The sequence below is a fragment of the Ambystoma mexicanum genome, chromosome 3p (genome assembly GCF_040938575.1).
Source record: "Ambystoma mexicanum isolate Mex_15411 chromosome 3p, UKY_AmexF1_1, whole genome shotgun sequence".
In the NCBI taxonomy this organism is placed as follows: domain Eukaryota; kingdom Metazoa; phylum Chordata; class Amphibia; order Caudata; family Ambystomatidae; genus Ambystoma; species Ambystoma mexicanum.
This window is the reverse complement of record NC_090925.1, coordinates 747,505,028-747,517,524: the sequence shown is the minus strand read 5'-3', so window position 1 is coordinate 747,517,524 and position 12,497 is coordinate 747,505,028.

The following is a 12,497-nucleotide window of genomic DNA, read 5'->3' as shown; positions in this document are numbered from 1 at the left end:
GGGGAGAACTGTAGAATGGTCATCCGATGAAAGCAGAAAAATACCCATGTCAAAAACTACCTGTAATACGTGTATCCTTTCCATAAAACTACTTCTACTAAAGAAACATGTAAAATTGTGTAATTATTGTATGAAACGCATGTTTACATGACACCAGCAATGGAGGACCCACACCCCTGCAGGGGTGTGCAAATGATAAAAAAGCATTTCCGGGGAATTGTTCTCTATATGTATCATTGAAAACCGTACACCCCGCGGTCCCGCGGCATAACTGAACTAATGCTGCTAGAGTGCAGGGGAGGACGAATGCAACTGTACATAAGGCTCGGTGAAGAGACGCGGGCAAATGTGCCAGTCATGTATATATATATATATATATCTACAGCCCTTATATGCCATTACTGCCGCGTTCAATGGTGGGTCTCGTTCTCTATGCTCCACCAACCACACTACTACCTCACGTAATGCAAATATATATGCATATTACTAAATGCCGTAGTTGTTAAAATATAATGTACTAGTAAGGTGCTTAAACTGACTATATTCGAGAGACATGTAGTGAGTTGATATGTATGTTTTCAAGTGATCCAAATGAGTATTATAAGAACGTTCAAATGTTTATGATGTTCTCATTAAAAGTCGGCAACACACGAGAAAAATACCTTTGTGAATATGTGCAAGGCCATTCTCCCCCCCCACCCTGCAAAGTCTGCCAAATAAGAGAGCTAAGGCCTGCGCCACGCTGCTCCACCTCCCCCAACTAGGCTGGAGCCGCTTCAAAGATTTGTAGTCCCCGCTACAGCACCAGAGGCCACGGCCTGCCACCTGCATTATTTACAGCCCAGCAGTAAACCTCCACTTGAACACACAAATCCAAGGCGGCCCCTCGTAAACCCCACAACCCCCCGGAACACCTCAGACTTATGACCCGGTGCAACGAAGACACCCAATACTGCGGTAACACACAACAGCCCATTCCTAATAACTTCTAACGAGACAGAAAGACATGTACCGCCCGTCCCATGCCTGGAGATTTAGCCCCACGACCTATGGTACCGGTCAAACAGGACACTGGTAACCATGCACGGATAAATCACCATCAAACCCCTCACAAGGTGCATTCCTCCTGTGTTGCATTAACCTGTAGGATAACCTATTGATAGATTTACTAAAGGAGATAACATTGCAATGACTGAATGACTGCGGTGTGCATGGCATAGGGCAAATAAGTCAGGAAAAGACATTCATCTCTGACACTGGCCACAATGGCACAACAACACCGCCCGGATGAACTCCGCTGACCTGCCAGGCCCAGCCCAACCCACGAGGCTGACAAGTGACGTCCTCCAGCCAAGGCCAACCACATCGCAGCAGCACCTATAGCTAGTCATCGCCACCCAATCCCATTGAACTTGTGCCCCTTATAGTATGTAGGTACTGATGACGTTTTTTGTGAATAAATACGCCTGTCTTTGCTATTGTCAGACAGAGCGCTCTCGGAGTTTGCAGAGTTCTTTGCATGCCCTATTCTGATTGATAAACTCTCATTTAAGCTCACCCGCACTCTGTCTTGGCTTTATTCCCGACTTGGGAGAGTCCGTCATTGTCTCTCATTGCGGGGAGGATCGTGCTGGCTGGGGACGCTTGCCTTCAGGTACTTGCCATTTGGGCTACGCGAGTTCACGTACTTTGTTGAAAGATTTGGAACAGTTGGTTGAAGCAGTCATGAACATCTTTCCAACTGCGAAATACATTTTTTCTGGGTTACTGCCTAGAGAAAAATGGGACAATAGTTCCGTTTTCTGTCCTGATCAACGTATTGGGAGGTGTAACATTAATCGCGGCATGCATGCTTTTATGTTACGTGCTGGCATGATTTTCTGCAGCCACGAGAATATTGTTCCCAGTAATGCGGCTTATTTTGAAGCAGATGGTGTTGCGTTATCTTCTTTGGGAAATGCCATGTTCTTTTGGAATGTGAGGCTTCCTTTGGAGAAGGTTCTGTAATGGTTGTAGGAGTAAAGTAAGAACAAAAATTATAAAAAACAAAAAAACAACATGTGTCTAAGGCAACTGCCCAAAAAATAAAAAACGCCTCTTTTCAGAGCCCACCTTCAAGGGGAAAAGGGGAATAATATTTAAATGTACAGTCATCACGCTCTGCTCCTGTACGTGTCCGCGAACATGGCGGTAGTTTGCATGCAGCGCCTATTACCAATGGGGATTTTGGGGTGGAGACGCATGCAAATGAGAATGTGCGAAGGTAGGGATTGGTCAGTAAAGGTCAGTGGGTGTGTTCTGTACGGAGAAATTTAGTCAGAACGTCTTTTCCCTGACAGGAGACCAGACTGCCATGGCTCGGTGTGCTTGAAAACAGATTATCTGGATTTTGGGAGACTCATGGATACATTGGTTGAAGGTGCATGCAGAAAGTTGCGGTCTATCTGCAGATCTTGGATTTCCTCATGTGGAAGTGCACTGGCATGGCGTGCGTGGAATGAGGTGGTTGGACTTGGTACCTCTCTGCACTACTTTACAGACAGAGCGTCATCCTGATATACTTATCATTCATTGCGGAGGAAATAGTAGAGGCCATGTTTCTGGCATTTCTTTGCAATTTGCAATGAAGGTAGGACTTGCAAAAGTCGTGGACATGTTTCCAAATTGCCAAATAGTTTTTTCCCGTATTGCACAAAGACAAAAATGGCTGCGTTCATCTGCATTTGGCCCACAAATGGAGAAAGCAAGGCACAATGTGAATAAGGCTGTTTGTGCCTTTCTAAGAGATGTTGGCATGTCCTCACTCCACAATGAAAACATTTTGTTTTGCAGCTTTTTCATATTTCGCAGAGATGGAGTCCATCTCACATATGCTGGCAATCAAATTTTTCTTCGCAATGTACATGCATTTCAACTTTTTTTGGAATCGTAGTCACCTATTTGGCAATCCGTTTTTTGCAACCTACAGTTTTTGAAGCATACACAACACCACCGAAAGGCTCTTTTCAGAGCCACCACTTACTCCCAGCGAAAAGTACATTGGTTTTGCTTTGCTTGCACCCTCCATTTTTGTGCGTTCCATGACTGTCCGCGGAGTTTTCAAAAAAAGCGTGGGGGCCTAGGACAGTCACTTCATAGCTCTATTGTTAAACTGAGAAAGGCTGCTCTGAAAAGAGCCTTTTTTGTAATTTTTATAATTTTTCAGTTTACTGCTTTTATGGACACAACACACTAGGAGAAGAGGGTAAGGAAGGGACACCAACCATGGGGATAAGAAGAGCCAGGTGGAGAGAGAAAGATATAGGGTGGGCTTCACTTAGGTAGGGGGCAGTTCTTCTCGTGCTCAGTGACCGTAGCCTCAAAAGCACTTCGAAGACTCTTCCCCCTGCAGAGTACTACGTCACAGTACACACACAATATTGTGACCCTCGAAAGGTAAGGGTCAACAGCATTGCGAATGGCTTGTGAGGCAGCTGGAGGAATGCGCTCCCTCACAGCAGTCTCTTGTGGTGAGAGGATCGGACACCGAGGATGCTGTGGTGGAACTCAATCTACTACGTTCTTCACATGGCACCACCTTGCGAATGTCTGCACTGTGGAATGACGTTCGGTGTCGCTTCATGGTTGTCGTACCAAAGCTGCACACACCAGGGGCCAGATTACTGAAACTTTGCACCGCTGCAAGCGCAAAGTTGCACGGTATTAGCACCAGGGCAAAGTTTTCCCTATTTTTAAAAACAGTGGCACACACTAGAAAACTATTGCACCATGACAACTGCAGTTTGACATATCAAAAGCACCAGGGCAAAAATTGCCCTAGTGCAAAAAAGATACATTTTTGATGCATTTTTGCATCAGGGCAAAGTTTGCCCTGGTGCGAATACCATTCCGCATTAGCACTAGGGCAAACTTTGCCCTGGTGCAAAAATGTAGTGAAACTGCATCTTTTTTGCACTAGGGCAATTTCTGCTCTTGTGCTTTTAACATGTTAAACCACCCTTGTCATGGTGTAATAGTTTTTTAGTGTATGCCACTGTTTTTAAAAAATAGGGCAAACTTTGCCCTAATGCTAATACCGTGCAACTTTGCACTTGCACCGGTGCAAGGTTTCTGTAATCTGGCCCCTGGTCTCCCACAACTCAGCACCAACTGGCACTGGTGGCACTTGACCAGGTTCGCACGTGCTTTCGGTACGTTCCCACAAACGGAAAATAACCACCACACCCACGACTCCCTGCGAGTGTTTGTAGTGCGGAGTTCCTCCACCTCATTCTCTTCTTCCTCGATCTCTACATCCTCACCCGTATATCCCTCTGCAGGCCCTTGGGGAGGTGGTGGCGGTGGAGGGTTTGGGGGTGGTGCTGAGGCTAATGCAGCAACAGTAGCCATGGATGCCATAAGGGTTATTTGCCAAATGGGCACTACAGTAGTAAAGGCAGCACAACTGTAACTGCTATAGCCAGAAGCACAATGAAGATGAGCTTGGGGGTGTGGCCATTTATAGGGGTCGAAGGATGCGGCTCGGGACCATATTGCTCGCTGAAAAGCACTGCAAAAATTGTAAACGACATTCACAGGTGGAGCTATTGTATGGGAAATGTCAAATGGTGATTTCATACTGAAAAATAATTTCCCATGTATGTGTAAGTTATATTGCAATGTTGCAGAAGCAGACAAAGTGTGCAAATTAGTCCACACGCTCAGTGTGGGTGCAGTCACATGATGACATCCTGAATACATCTGCGAGGGCAAAGCATGCCCGCATGACAGCAAATGCAGACTAACAAACGTGCACATGCGCACCAGTGTTCTATGGACAGTGTTCGGGTCTTGCAACTAATTAAAAGTGCGACACAAGTGAGATGGACAGTTAGGGACAGGCGGGATGTTCGTAGTACTTATGGGTGTACTGCGCATGTGCGTACCTGATCTTATGACTTTAAGGACAGGTTCAGTGTCCTTAGAACACCTCCATTTTGTTTGATAACGAACATGCCGGCCACCGCGCCTGTTCTACGGACGGTTCCATCTTGCTGCGGACGATACGGACAGATATAGTGTCCTTAGGACACTTCCAATTTTGGCTCATTTATATACATCCAGCCCACCTAGTATGTTCTAGGAACATGTTTTATCTCATTTGTGAGCCGTACGGAGAGATAGAATGTCCTTAGCACGCCCCATTCTGTTCCTTTACACACAACCTGCAGAGATGGTGCATTCTAAGATCAGTTCCATCTTGGTTGACATTGGTGGGGGTAGGTGTATTGCCGTTAGAACATCCACACTGTATTGCTTATGGCTAGCTCGAACAGGCGCGCTGTTCGCGAACATTTGAAGTCTTTTTAAAAAAAAAAAATTCTCACGCCCCGTATTCAACAACAAACATACAACAACTTTCTAAAAAACTACACACACTTTAATCACCAGAAACACAGGGGGATGCAGAAACTGACACGAATACAGGGGAATTAGGGTTCAACACAGGCTGATTGTGAGGAGATGTTTTGTGTGGGGAAGAAGGGATGGATGTTTTATCAAAACGTCTATTTTCTTCTTGAAGGTTTGTGGACGTTTCACTAGGGAATGGAGAAGGGGGGCAGGTACAGGTGGAACAGTGATAACGTATTTTTCCTCCAACAAATTCTTCCACAAATTCCCTTAAACTATTAAAATAGTCATTCAGTGTGTCCATTTTAAGTTCTCTCCTTTTCAACCTGTCTTCCTCTGTGTCCTTTGTTAGGTTTTCTTCTTTTTTTTCCTGGTCTGCTACAAATAAATATATATATGTTAAATGCCAATAAAATACTGAACATTATTTTGCTTATGCAGAGCACTGTGTACCATTACTGTCGCTATCTTCGGCATTTCCCTATGTGGAAAATTCTCCTCCAGCCACTCCAAAGTACTGCACATTTCTGTGTCAAAAGAACAGAAAGAAATTATTGTTTCTGCCCCTCATACCAAAAAATGTACACACTCATAAGAAAAATGAAGTTAACTTACTTTTTTGCTGTCATTTGTCTTTGTTGAAGTGAGTGCGTCTACTGTCGTTCCTGCCTACAGAGTTTCTCGGAGGTACCTTTGTTGGAGTCATACTTTCTTTTTTTTTTTTAATGGTACAATCCATTTCATTCTACATGGTCATTAAATGCATGGTTTTTGTTTCAGACGTTTAGGTTTCCCTATTTATTTACTAGTAATTATGCTGTCTTTATGTGTCCTTTTTCAAAGTTGAACATTTTTTGTGTAACACAATAGTACAATTTCAGATGGCCCCTGACTGTTTTGGTAGTGATGACCTCGTCCGCGTCCATCCGCAGACAGGCACTCAGTCCGTGCCTTCACAATATCGATAGCAAGGAGATTGTGTGTGGTCTATGTTATATGTTTATAAAGTAATCAAATTATATTGCATATCTCCCAAGATCACATGATGATAGTGTATATTCAGCAGAAAAACTTTATTAACGCGATGTTATGATTAGGTTCCCCTTCAGAAAATCTATGAAATTCAGTTACAATAAAAATGTTGTTAAAGGGACGCTATGGTTAAGTTGCCGTACTAAAAACCCATACAATTCACACGAAAAAAATGTTGTTAAGGGGAGGTTATGGTTAAGTTGCCCTACCAAAAACTTGTGCACTTCACTAAAAAACCTATCCAAACGTGCCATTATGGTTCAAAGTAAAACTGAAAACCCCCTGAAATTCGCCAGTTACGGTAGGCTAAGCAACCATAACTGGCCGCACCATTGTGCACTACTAACACTAACTCCCAGAACATCAAAGAACACCTCACAAATGTCATTGATGACATCACTGATGGCATCACATGTATATTTACTTTTCAGACAAGGGGTTGTGAATGTAATGTTGGAAAGAAATATCAGGTGTTATCGGGACTTGTGTAATAAACTACATACTTCATCATGCAATATAGGGTTCTAAAGAAAATTCCATTGCCGTATTCTTTCTAATACAGGAACCTACTCATACAGAAATGTAGGTAGAGCCTGCAGCATACACCATAGAGGTTCTATATTTGCACTTTCCAAAGTTGTACAATAAAATGGTGAATACTTCTTTATCAGACTTTTCTGGTGTGTGAAACATGTACTAAGTTGCTAATAATGCATCACTTACTTCATATTCCTAGTAATGCACACAAAACATAAATAGACCACAATGTATACAAATATGGGGCTTATATATGGAGAGTACAGTAAGCAAACAAGAGCCAGTATCATTAGCAACTGTTTATAATGTACATGATTGTATTCACGCACAAAAATGATAGCTTTCTTTTGGGCCTACTTCTGTTAGGCGGAAACCTGTGCAGTTCCCTCTGGGACCCTGCAAAAGATTTAGGACTACAGGTGTTTGGCAGTAAACCCACTTGGTAGCAGTCTGTACCACACAGATTCACTTGGTAGCTGTGGCTGAGCAGTCAGACTTCCCTCAAGAAGAGTTAAGCAGTATGTGGAGTATACAACATAGGGCAATTCTTCACAATAAGACAAGCAAACACGCAACAAGGCTTCAGTGTAAAGATATAAAGGTATTTATTTATAACGACACATCTATAGATCTGGCACTATCACCGCAAACACTTCAATTACAATTACTCTACGAAGAAAAAGATCAATCCCCTTAACAATAGTTCTACAAGTCTAGGTTTACCAGCATCACTTATTTGCAGACAGAGGTGCATGCTTCAATCTAGATGGCACTCTAGTATTCGTTAGGACGGGAGAGAAAAATAAGCAGGTTACGAAATCAACACGGTTCCAATACCTAACGGATAAATGCAAGGCAAGAAGACAAGAAGCATGGTAAATCATAAAGTTCAGAGGCCAGGCCCACTCGGGGAGAGGCGAGGTGATATGTCCCAAAAAAAGTATCTTAGTGGAAATGCGTTCGAGTCTTTGCAGCAAATTGTTATCGGCAGATTGGACCAGTTCAGAACAACACGCTAGAGAAAGCTTGGTGGCGACCCTATGGAGAGGCGAGGATTAAGACAACTCACTCTATCCGGCAACAAGGGAAGCCAGGTGGACACAGTACCTTGTTTGTGGGGAGACAACTCCGGCGGGGGCAGTTGTTCCTGGTGGTGGATGCACGTCCGGTCTTTGCCAAGAGAAGAGATGATCTCGTCGTCGAAGGAAAGTTGAAGATCGTTGCACCACCAGGGAAGAGACCAGCCGCGGAGTGCTCCGTCACAAGGCACCACCTTTTGGTAGTGGCTATCCGGTTGCCGAGGTGCTCTGCACGGGCAATTCGACCACTGCGTCCTGAGGCGAAGAAAAAGCAAAAGGGGACTGGTTGTTCCCACCAGTCAGGGGAAGAGACTCTCCGGCAGGGAGATCTCCTCTGTCGTCGGGAAGTGGTGAGTTGGTTCAGCAGGGCTCCACCGGAGGTGTCGTCGTTGCAGGTTGGCTCAGCTTTACCCTCGTCAGATTCTTAGGTCCTGTGGCGACTTCTGAAGATCCAGTCCCAAAAGCCCTGCTTTTATGCAGAAAACCCCCATTCATTCAGCCTAGCTGTCAATCAACACACGCTAAGTGGTGAGCGGGGAGGCTCACCACTTGGGCCAATCACACCAGAGTGCGACGAGAGTTGGCAAGGCAACTCGGTCCAGGGTGCCTAAACCTCCTCCCACACCCCTGTGGTAACCCAGACAGAATGGCACCACTTTGGAGGGTCTCTGTACAGAAGCCCGCCAAAAGTGGAACAAAGGGCTCAACCTTTGGTTTAGGAGTCACAGAGACGAACACAGACGCCATTTTAAAAAGCTGAGTTCTGGCAGAAAATACCATCCGATAGACTTATTTAAGATAAGTAGACCGGTGGTATGTTAGAGACTAACGAGAAAAAGTATTAATCTCGGACAATGGGAAGAATCCCATAGGGTTATATTCGGGGTCGAATATAACAAGTAGTTTCCACTGCCACCAGCCAAAACTCGACGAGGGGGGACAGGACAGTTCCCCCTCGAATAACAGACCTAGGAGTAATCGAATTACCCCTACTAGTACGTCCACAATAGGATGGTTGGTACTAGTTCTGTTAGTAAATTTAGGTCTAGTAAAGCCAATGGTGACTTTACATGCCCGGGGAGACACTAGTCAGTCCCCGGGTATGGAGTCTATGATGGAGGTCTGCTAGGATGCCCCAGTGTTACGGCACGGAGGGTGCGGTGTAACACACATAGCAAAACATATGAGACCCTATGGAGTAAAGGACCCCATAGGCCATAGAACACATTGACATTCAAAGGGATTACACACATTCATGTCCAAGAGTGGGAGAAAAAGAGTCTCACTCTTGGCAGGATGGAAAAAAACAAACGCCAGAAATCCAGCAAAGCTGCTGGGGGACTCACTAGGTTAGGAAATTCAGCCTAAACAGAGAATTCTCCCTAACAGTACATCATAAGATGCGATTAAAATATAAGGAAACTTTTGTAAGCTTATGTGAGAATAGCAATATCTATAAATGTAATAACTTTTGAAAGTTACCTTTCTGACTGTCAGTAAATAAAACCACCTAGCCTAGATGTAGCAGTGAGCAAAAACGAAGGGGCTACACATGTTATGTCATCAGTGATGTCATCAATGACATTTGTGATGTGTTCTTTGATGTTCTGGGTGTTAGTGTTAGTAGTGCACAATGGTGCGGCCAGTTATGGTTGCTTAGCCTACCATAACTGGCGAATTTCAGGGGGGTTTCGGTTTTACTTTGAACCATAATGGCACGTTTGAATAGGTTTTTTAGTGAAGTGCACAGGTTTTTGGTAGGGCAACTTAACCATAACGTCCCCTTAAAGTTTTTTTGTTTTGTGTATATATATATATATATATATATATATATATATATATATATATACACTGAAAAAATGCAGGAAGCCTGAAATGCAGCACTTATTTCTGTGCATTAAAATAATCAGTTAGGTTTGTTACGCTCACCTGGTATCCACAGGGACACCACCCAGCCCTGGTTGGATGTTTTGCCCTCTCGAACCCTCTCGCGGTCCCTTGGTAAGGCCTCTGGTTAAAGATGGGTCTTAATATTGTGAAAGGTGGATTCTCTGTCCTGCTCCTCGTGGCAGGGGCATGTAGATGTGGGGGATGAGCAGCGACCAAGTTACTTCACTGGTGCAAGCCCCCCTGTGGGAATCCAGGCCTGCTGCGACTCCGTAGATTTGCTGCTTTACAGTCTTTATATGCAGTTCCTATGTTCCAATAATAATGTCTTGCTTCTTTCCTTTTAGGTATGGAAAGGTATTTTGGTGTTGTCATGCAGTTTGAAGATGAGCATGGGCCAGTAGGCGAAAGCACAGTGTGCGCGATGCTGTCCGGTGAGTAATGTGTGATGTGCGGCGCTGTTTCACCTTTTATATCGCTAACCTGTGTCTTTTCTCTCCCTGTAGGTTGCGATGTGCCTCGCCGAGCGCCATAGTGTTCCAGCAATGATACTGATCAGGAGATGACTACCCAGGTAAGATATGTGTGGCTTTCTTCATTTGGGAGGAAACATGAGTAAACGCTTACTAATGCTGTCTTTCTTTCTCCTCTTTCCAGGTTATGGTATTCCAGGATGCATGAGGTGCCGGATGATGGAGTTCGTACCTTCAGGTGAGTGGAACTGAAGTCGGCAATGGATTGAAGACAGGATACTGTTCCAGGTAAGTTTCGTAGTGTTCTTTCTCTCTCTGCAGGTCCTTGGTTTCAGGTAAACTGGCATCAAAGAACTGGACACGGTGAGCGTTACGCTGCCCACAACAGAATAACGCAAAACATGTTCTGCTGTTTGGGTGCAGTTTAAATAGTCTCAGGTAAAGTAGTCCAGGTAAAATAGCCCCAGGCCTGCCACACCCAAAGTAGTCCATGTAAAGTCGTCCCAGGCCTGCCACACCCAAAAGACTAGACTGCATAGCTCAGTTCCTTGTAACTGAGCTATGTGTGTGCCTCTATGTTGGCTGAACCCTCCACCCCCCGATCCCTCCCTCCCCAAATCAAATAGTCCCAAGCAAATAGTCCCATTCTAATGTTGGTCTTCATGATGGTTCTGAGCCTGGCACCAAAGGCACCAGGTCTGACTCCAAGAGAGTCTTGGATGAGGTTTTAAGGCCTTTGACCTGGCACTACCTGGAAGGCTGACTTGACAGTGAGGGCCAGGGGCAAGGGTCATGAACACTTTGTGGTAGTACTGCTACGTTTTTTGCTTACTTTACTTTCTTTGTATATGCTGCTATTGGTATGCGTTGTGCTGTCTTTCATTTTTGTGTGCATTAGTATATTTATATAGTAACTGAGGGATTGGTAGCTAATTAGCGCATCTTTAACAGTCCACAAAAGTCTAACAGCAAAGCATGCATCATTTCACTATGCAACATGGAAAGAATTTGGATATTGCACCTGTATTATGCATGCTGCACACACTGCTTACATTTGTACATGAGTATGGTCTTGTAATGGAAAGAAATGTGTAATGCAATACTGTTTATAGCAATGCCTTGTGTAATTACCTACTTATGTAATGATAGTTCTCCCCATGATGTCTGATAGTTTTATGGCAACATAAAGTCAATCCCTTCTGGAGACTTTTCATGGCAACAACATATACATGTGAGGTCACCAGTGATGTCATCAATGACATTTGTGATGTCATCTTTGATGTCATGGGTATTAGTCCTTGCAGTGCACAGTGGTAGCGCGACTTATGGTTGCATATCGTACCATAACTTGCAAATTTCTGGGGTTTTTAGGTTTTACCTGTAACCACAACGTCCCTATAGCAACGTTTTTCCATTGAATTTCATAGGTTTTGTAGTGGTGCAACTTAACCATAACGTCCCTTTAACAAGGTTTTTTGTTAGTGAATTTCATAGGTTTTTAGTACAGCACTTTAAACATAAAGTTGGCATATTATAGCTTTTGTAGGAAAGATGAGAGGGTTTAAGGTGCACAAGTGAACCATAGTGTCCCTGTAATAATGGGTCTTTCACTGAATTGCATTAGATGTGTGCAGGATACACTTAGTGTGTAAAGATGTACTGTGCAGCATACTGAAGCCGGAGGCTGTATAGTAAAAGGCACAAAGGATGGGAACACTGCGTCCGTTTGCAGAGATTGGGTGGAGTCCAACGTGCCCAGAAAGGGAGAGGGAGGGTCATAAAAAGGTGTAACATTCAGCAAAGACAAAAAAACATATGCAAAGAGCTTCAAGCGCGTCAAATAGAAGGGAAAATGCCATTCCTATACAACATGTGTTCTTTCGCAACAAAGTGCACAAAGGCATAAGAACAAGTTACTTTCTTACCTGGTAACGTTCTTTCGATGGGATATTCCGACGATGTATTCCACATCTATGACAGGCAATCACCACAGCTGTGCTGCTTCGGAAAATTTTCGTTGTCTGCGTCGATGAGGTCGATACGCTGTGGTCGAGGGCCTCCGTCGAGCCGACGTCACCGGATGTAATAAGTAGGACGC